Genomic DNA, 9,418 nt, shown 5'->3' with positions numbered 1-9,418 from the left:
TCATCCACCTAACTGGGCAGGTTGGGTTGACGGCCATTATGAGCTACATTCGAGGTGAAGGCGCTCTGCTGTTTGGCTTGGATGCAAAATTCTAAACTAGCAAAGCACAACACTCTTAGCATACGATGAAGCAAGTATGGTGGGAGCGTCATGGTTTGGGATTCCTTTCTTCAGATGGGAAAGGGAAGCTGGACAAGGTAGAAGAAAAGATAAACGGAGCTAAATAGGGGTTCACCTTCCACCATACATTGACTGTACACATAGATGAAATAGTTTAAATCAAAGCATATTTATGTGTTAGCATGGCCTAGTCAAAGTCCAGACATAAATCTAGTTAAAAAATTTGGGGCAAATATTGAAAACGTGCTTTTTCAGATGCTATCCATCCAATCTGGCAAAATGTGAAGGACTTTACAGAGAAATAAATGTGCAAAATATTCTCGTCTCTAGATTAGGGTTTCAAACTCTTATCAAGGGACCTGTGAGAAACCACACAGGTATCTCACAGGTTTTAGACGTATCCATGGTATCTCCTAGGTAACCAGTTATTTAATTCAGGTGTTTAGACACAAAGACATTTCTCAAGGTTTCTCTGGGCCAAGTGTTTGTTTCCCTTACTCTACATGAGCGAAGCTGGTAGACGGATACCTCAAAAGACCTGCAGCTGCAATTGCAGCGAAAGACAATTTCCACAAACAGACTTTCAGATTTCAAGTTGCCATATTTTTGCTCTTTTTCCCCCATTACTATGACTTACAAAAACTCCATCGTAGTTAGATTTGAGTTGCACTCATGAGCTGTCGCTTTTACGTTTTGTGTATTTTGTTTGTGCCAAGCCGGCTTTGAGGCAAGCGGCCGCTTCAGTCTGCCGGGTCTCTGCTGCTGAGCTGCCCTCAGAAGGGTTTGCCTTTAAATGATGTTGAGCGGAGCGGAGCAGCACATCAAAGCCCCACCCCTATGTGAGTCTGCCAGATGTCTCATGGTCATTTTTAAACTCACACCCCGGGCCCATGACATGTAGCCGTGTGTAAGCATGTAGACAGAGGTAGATGGGCCACTTGGAAATTGGAAAAGGAAGCCTGTATTTATGAGGTGGTTTGAGGTGCTGTGTTAAGACGGGCTTAGCCTGCCACTCTCCCTCTGACAGGCCTGTTTCCCCCCCCCACCTCCGCCTTGAGTGGAGGTGACCAGAGACAGAGTGAGGTGAAAGAGTAAAGGCAGGAGAGCCTGTCTAAGACGGGGGCTCTCGGGCAGGTGATGCAGCAAATCACTCTGCCACAGAATGTAGGGTTCACTAGATCCATCATCGTATTCGTGGAGAAGCCGGGAGCAAATGCATTGTCTGGTGGGGCAGCTTTAAGCTTTCAGAAACTGGTAAGGAAAAGTTAAGAACGATCACCCAACCTTTAATCCGACTACTTACCTCAGGTCTTTTCTGTTGTCTTGGTTCCCTGTTGATGTCATTAAGTGTTGGGAGACCCTCACTGAGACTGAAAGCAAGAGGTCAGACGTGTGGTCTTCACCGTACCTCCACCTTAACAAGCCCCTGGGCTGCACTCAGAGGGAAGCCGCACATCATGCACGTCTTTCCATGCTACAGCTGGAGGTAAGATGAGTGATGTCCCAGAGCAGGGAACCCCTTTTTCCCTCCCTTCCCTCGTCTCCCTCTCTGCGCCAAGGCGGCCGGCCCATGTGAGTCACATTACTGGAATTGTGCCGGGATGGAGTTGGGTGTGGTGATCTCTCTCTTCACCCTCCACCCTCCCCCCTCCGCCCCCTCCTTTACCCACACATTCTCATGCAAGATATTCGCCACAAGTTGTGAAATGACCAGCAAACATCTTTCCTCACTCTCTCTCTCTCTCTCTCCCCTCCAACACTGCCTGCGACACAGAAATCAATTAACTCCTTTCAAGTCAGATCAAAGACCCAATGCACCAACCAGGTCTTACTGAGACCTCTGGGACAATTAAGTCTCCCGTTGGACAGCGATTTAGGCAAGAGAGATAAAGGCGGTCGCTGCCACTGTTCGCCGACGTGTGAAGTTTCCCTAAACAACTGGGATGATATCAAAAGGGAATATTTTGTTGCACGATAATCAGTAATGACATTTACAAATAGCTCTCTTGCAAAATGATCTTACTTCCAGTTATCCTACAGAATTTGCACTTTGACTTTGATTGGTCATTTGCCTCGTGTAAAGATAACACACCTAGAGTGCAGCACCCTTAAAGATACGTACCTTAAAGTAAATTATTAGAGACTCTAGCTGCCACTATTTGCCTCTGTTTCAAACTGTTTATAGTTCTGGACAAGTTCAAGAAAGCGGTAATTTTCTTGCAGCCATCTCTGGACCTGTGAAACCCAACACATATCTGACTTTTTTGAATTGGATGGAGGGTTAGGGTTAAATAAAGGTGAATTTCAGTAGGTAATTAAAAGTTCCTAAGAGACTAAATGAAAGAAATAAAGCAAACAAAAATCTACTTCCTTACACATACACAGACGAGCACTAATGTGTTGAGAAAGACGCCTCTCTTTGGATGCCATGAGAATAGAAGTTACTTGATTTTAAGAATTTGTAATACATTTTAAAGAGGCAAAACTTTATTTTGTACAGGCACATGTACACAAAATGTCTTACCCATTTTGAAAAGTGGCAATTTGGCCTCTGGGTCAATGTTTGTTATTGACCAATAATAAGCATTTGTTGTATTTGTGAAAAGATTTTTAAAAAAACGTAGAGGTTTCCTTGGTTTCATGGACCAACTTGGGTGGAGAAAAGCATGAAAAGTCGTACGTGTCTGCTGAACTGAACTGAAGTATTCTGCAGCACTTTTCAGATGAGCTAGTCTAATGTTTCTGATATTGCATAAAAATAAAGGTGAATTTCTGTAGTTAATTAAAAGTTCCTAGACTGTGTGATTGACCTGTTATTTAACCTCCAAAAAAGTAAATTATGAACAATTTAAAAGGCTTCAGTTCATTGTATGTCATGGATAATTTTAGACAATGTCTCCCCGTTAAAAAAAAAAAAATCGTCTTCAACGATTCTAGATGTTTTAATTGAAATTTATTTTAAATTTTGTAGGATTTTTTTCATATCTTTACCAAAGGTGCTCACCACTGAGAAACCTGGTGAATGTAAAATATTTTTTATTAAATTAGATCTGAATCTCTTTGTGTTTCTTGACTCTGTTTTAGATTTTTTTTACAAGTCTGTTGAGCTGTTCTCTGACTATTGATGCTTTTGGTTTGGGGTTTTGCACAGTTTTGACTTACTGTAATGTTTTTCTCTGTTGTTCTCATTTGTGTGGTTAGCAATCTCTGCATCTAACGCAGTAGTTAATGGTGTTTTCTTTATTCTGTTTTCAAGCCATGTCTGGGTTTTCTTCCTTGTCAGCAACTCTTTGACATATTTGGGTATTTTTAAAGTCTAGTGTATTTTTTTATTTTTTATCTACCGGTACTTATGGTTCAGTTTTTTGAAGTATCTTCTGTTTTTTTTTTGGTTTTTTTTTCTCTTAATGCATTTGATATTTCTTGGTGCTAAGGAGAAAAATCAAAGGTCCAGACTGCAGAGCCCATTTAACTAATCTCTCCCTCATCACTGCTGTGGCACAGAGCGTGACATCAAACCAGTCGGACATGGGAGAAGTGACTAAAGTTTTTGTCCACAGACAGGTGCACTGACCCTGTCCACCCTCGAAGGTGCCACTCTCATTTTATTGGACATTTATGGCCGGCCAGCATTTTTTAACCACCACCTGGATGCAATAAAGGTCCGGCTCCTGAGCCCCGGCTGCCCAGAGGATTTCCCAGCAGCTCCCACGGGACCTCTGGCTAGTTAAGATGTTTATTAAGCTGAAAGTGGTCCAGTGGGAAAACAAGGCACTTCTGAGAGATTCGGGCCAGCAGTTTTCTTGTTAGACAGTGGGCTCCCTGGAGGATTGGGTTTCTTTTCCTTTCAGACCTCGAAGGGGAGGACAGGGTCAGTTCACGGGGTGCGGGGTTGACCAAGTGGTAACTAGGCACATGAACCCAGGAAGGCAAACATCTAGATAGCATCAAGGTCAGCCCGCTGTGATTCCCACAGTTGCAAAGCCCAAAGAGATCAGCTAAAAGCTTTCACATTAGCTCTGAAGTGTGGATGGTTTGATGTTGGAATTCCATCAACTAAATACTTTCTGCTTCACCTGGACATGCAGTGTAAAAGTTGGACATTGCTGGCAAACATACATTATTTATTTTCTATACCATGTAAAGCTGAAATGTTTTAGGAAATTTGTCCATCTACAATATAGAGAAGCTTTTTCTCCGAGCTATTTGGTGGATCTTGACCTCACTAAGCCATGCTGGACCTTTACTTCAAAACCCCGGATTGCAGCCTCTGGCGTTCTGCCCTGTAATAACTGAAGTTAGTCCCCGGTTTTGGTGAGTTTTTCACTCACACTTTGCTTTTAGGCAAAGTTCAACCAGCTTCTTCCGCGCTCCGTCTGACAAACATCACTTTTGTTCCCCTGTAGCTGTGAACTTTCAAACTGCGGAGGCCGCGGCGAGCACATTGCGTACCGCACATGTTGCGAGCGATGGGTTTTTTTTTTTTGGTTTTTTTTTTTAAGTGTTCTCTGCCTAATGTTCAGGACAGATTAGAAATGCTCGCCTGTGACAGATGCTGTCTCCATCTTCACTACCAGATCCACCCAGCTGCAAGACATCTGGAGGATTTCTACCTTTTCCTCTGAAGTGCGGCCTGTTGTTGGCACACTCACAATCATGTATGCGTACGCTTGCGCACAAAACACATCCAAGGCATTTAATTGAGACATGAAAGAGAAAAAAAAGAAGAAGAAGAAGCAGCAGCAGCGCATTTACAGATGTGTGATCTGTTAAAACCCTGCTGACCTGGGTAGGCAGATAGTCTACATGTTTTGTTTTTGTTCTTGTAGTTTTTTTTTTTTTTTTTTCAAAATTTCATTGCATTTAATTCTGCATGAATGATGCATGAAACTATCTTTATTTTTGTTCTACTGAAGTTAAACCCATTTTTTGGAATATCTGTCACTACTTAAGCCACAAAAGTATGCAAACACATGCAGCTTACTCAGTCGACGGAGAAGTTTTCCTCTCCGCGCGAAGGCCCAGGCTTGTTGCTAATGGCACGCATCCTACAATAATGCCCCCGGCACCCTGCAGCTTGAACTTTTTCCCTCAGAGGAAACAGTATTTTTGCGGGACAAATCCACTGAACCACATGACCATTTGATGAAAGAAGCTGCAAATCATACCTGAGCAGATACGTTTGCTAATGGCAACATTAGCCTTGCAACAACAAATGCCCTTTTGCTCAGCCCCAGGATGACGCTTTTCAAAGTTTGTGAGAGAGCTGACAGATTGTTGAGAGTGCCAGGCTTCATTTCTCGACCTGCGACTCCACCTTCACGAGTTATTCCTGACTAAGTTGTGTTTCTTGCCTCTGACCGTGTCGGTTTTATAAAAAGTAGTGGAGGGGAGGTCATTAAATTCTTTAAAAACATTTTAAAAAGTAAAATATATATATATTGCACAGATATTTCATCATTATTATTATCATTATTATTAAGAAAATCAATTGTGACACATCTTTCAGACATGAACGGTTACAATTTTTATATATATTTTTTAAAAATTTTTATTTAAAATAAGTGTTGTTTGGGAAAAATTATATAATGCAAGTAATTAAATGAATTAGCAATTTACATATTAGTTATATCCGTTTTATTTTTTGCATTTGTAAATTTTGTTCTTTTTTTGGGGTGAAGTCAACAATTACAATAAAACAAAAAACAATAGCCTTATAGTAAGTAAATAGTTTTCTTCATTTTTGCTCTTTACATTTTTGGCCATTACAAATATATTATTGTTTTTTTGTTGTTGTTTTTGTTTGATTATTGTGAGTGTCTTAGTTGTTGGTTATGTTTGTTTATTAGCTTTAGGGTTGAATAAAACAATTTAAATCAATTTTTGACAGGTTAGATGAGAAAACAAATATGCTGCTACAAGATGTAATCAAAACTAACTTTGCAAAACATTATATTAAATTGAATATTTTTTGGAAAAATGGAAAAAAATTAAATTGGAACAATTTTTTACTGAACTATTTTATATTGCTCCTGATACTTAAAAAAGGTGTTGCACTTCTGCGTTTGGTTACATGTGTGTAAATATAATAATAATAATAATAATAATAATAATAATAATAATAATAATAATAATGGAACATTATGGGACCTGAAAAGATTGGCAAAACCAATGTTAAAAACGTCCCATACAAACAAAAGTTCAAGCATTTATACTATACAAAAGGTCATGCATATAAAATACGTAATTGTACATAAATATCATGTCCAAATTCCATCATACGTAAATGGTCATGTTTTGTAATGTTTTTCTTTATTATTATTATTATTATTATTATTATTATTATTATTATTATTATTATTATTATTTTTTTTTTTTTTCTTTACAGTTTTCCCTTTTACTTAAATTTAGTGTACAGTCTCTCTCGACAGTATTCATGGACAACATTGATGATTTCCGTAACACGACAGTGAATACGGCAAACATAGGATGACGAAGATTCTGCACGAGGACGCTCAGGAAACTGTGATGAGAGAAACGACCCAGCAGGGGGCGATGTTGTTGTTCAGAAAGCTGGCTCAACACCTGGGCAGCTGTTTCAGGCCTGTCTGTTTCAGTCAGGAGGAGACGGGGCAGAAATCTGCATGGGTCACAATTAGCAGTTTAGCTGGAATCACAGAAGAAGAAACCAGCTGTTGAATGATGATATATATATATATATATATATATATATATATATATATATATATATATATATATATATATATATATATATATATATATATATATATATATATATTGACGTATCTTATTTTATATATATATATATATACATGAATTAATTAATCAACTGAATTGATTCCACTAGTTTATTGGCTACATTTTAATCACTCATTAGTTTGGTAGTGGAATATTAAAATATTGCTAGATTCTTAAAACACCAAGTGTTTCATTCTGGTAATGAAGCTAAACATTTGATTAGAGTTTAAGTCGGTTGAGGCAACGCTTCACTCATTCACAGTGTCTGGGAGAGAACGAGGGTAATACCTTTATATTGATTTTATTACCAAAGGGTATACACACTATCAATTAAGAAAAGAAAAGTACAATCTGTAATAAGAGTCATTATGGAGAAGCTTTTCTGTAATGGAACAAGCTAGTTGAGCAACAATGCCGCTGGCAATGTCAAGTAAACCCTGAGACAACCATTGCCAGTGATCGGCAACGGTTGTCAGGCTGTGGTTGTCAGGGAGAAGGTTACCATGTCAACTTGTTAGAAAAGACTTGAAAGGTCTATTACTATTTAAAGAACTTTTTGTGTCTTAATGAAAACCTAATTCTTCTTCTTTTTCTACACTGCTAACGTGAAGCCAGAAGATCTTTTGAAAACAAAAGCAGAAGTCCTTATAATTCTAGGACCAGCAGAGTTGTGTGCAATATAATGCATCTGTTGTGCACATTCTGCCAGGAAGCGTTATTATTATTAATCAGATGCTTTATAATTGATCCAGGCCTGTATGTTTTTATTTTTAAGAGCATCATCATCATAGAATAAGGCATTTAAATACATGCTGTTGGCTTTTTGCCAACAGCATGTTGGCAAAAAGTGTATTTTATGTACACGTAAAATATTGGCTGTGTAGATGTCGAAAACTTCCATTTTACTATTAAAATACAAATTAGTCTTTTTTTTTGTTTGTTGTGGCTAAAGTCTTCATAAATTTTAATTATAAAAGAAACAGATAATTAAAAACTAACATTTATTTTATTATTAGGTTGATTAAGACAGTAGGTTTTTAAAAACTAGTTAAAAAGTTAGTTGTTCTTGAAGTGTTTCAGCCTTTAAATTTACATTTTTTTCACTAAAATCTACCTAAATAAAAGCTTAAAAAAATTGTTCCACCAATTTCATTGGTTATATTTGAACAGTTTAATCAGTGCATTAGAAACCTTTGATCAACATTACATTTTCTTTATTGACATGTGCTTGCTAATGAATCTAAAGAAATGAGACGGACTATAATTTAACAAAGTTACAGTCACATTCAGTTGACTTTAATTACAAAGTGCAACTTCCCAATAAAAAAAAAAAAATTCTAAGGGCGACATGAGATAATGAGACATGATATTACTATATCATGTAACAATATAATAATTATACTATATCGTGTCCAGTTTCACGAAAATCTGCAGTTTAATTATTCATTTAGTCCAATTCATCCCTCGGTTACATCTCAGCCCAAGTCTTATTGCAGTACAGTACGACAAAATTAGATTCTAAAATTACTTTAAAGTCAACAGCACACAGCAAAAGTTAGACATCTTATTTGACAGGCAATAAAGTGAGACATCTGTTTGTCCAACATTTTACATAAAAACCTTTTTGTTTAATTTACAACATGAATTCCCCTAAAAGCCTTCAGGATTGTAAGCATTTCTCATCTTGGATATTTTGGGGCTGAAGGATTGGGTCTTAGGGATTAAATAAGAAAGGGGGGGAAAACATGTTGCAAAATTTTAACAATCAAAGATATATATGTTCTCCTGAGTCAGAGAAGTACATCAGAGACTGGTGAGGGAGGAAGAGTTGTCTGCTGCTGCAATAACAGCAAAACTGGGCTGTTTCTTCAGCTTGATTAAGTTGGGGATTTCATCCAGCTCATTGATTTAAAGGGATCATTTATGAAAACAAACAGGGAACATTTCTTCTGCTGGAGTAGAGAAGTTAAAACTAGACTGAGTGAGTTTGGGTTTGCTTAGTGTTTTGTCCAGCAGCTTGAATAAATTAAATATATATATATATATATATATATATATATACCCTATACTATATATAGTTTTTGTTTACTTCACCTTAGCTTATATAACATTATATAATTATATTATTATTTTTAATACCATAATATGTATAATTATATTTAATATATGTTATGATATACTACAACATTAAATAATATAAAAGTGATCATTTATGACGTTACCATATAAAAATTTTACTATTTCCGGTGTAAATGGGCTAAGCCCCCACAGTGCTTCAGCATCTTAAAGACGCCTCTGTTCCCAGCCATGTACAAACTAAGAAAACATTTTAAAGCAGTGGCATATTTAGTTGCATTTATAATCAGGCGCACCATCACCGGTTGTGACTCTGCTCGTAATTACATCTAATCCTAATCAAGTCCCGGCTCAGTTTTGCTGCGCGCTTTAACAAGCTGCGGCCCACAGCCACAGGTAAACAGATTTCAGAGTCACATTTCAAATCTGGATGTCAGCTCGCTGTCACACAGGAGGCTGTCAG

This window comes from Gambusia affinis, linkage group LG03, assembly GCF_019740435.1.
Source record: "Gambusia affinis linkage group LG03, SWU_Gaff_1.0, whole genome shotgun sequence".
Classification (NCBI taxonomy): domain Eukaryota; kingdom Metazoa; phylum Chordata; class Actinopteri; order Cyprinodontiformes; family Poeciliidae; genus Gambusia; species Gambusia affinis.
Note: the sequence above shows the minus strand (reverse complement) of the source record.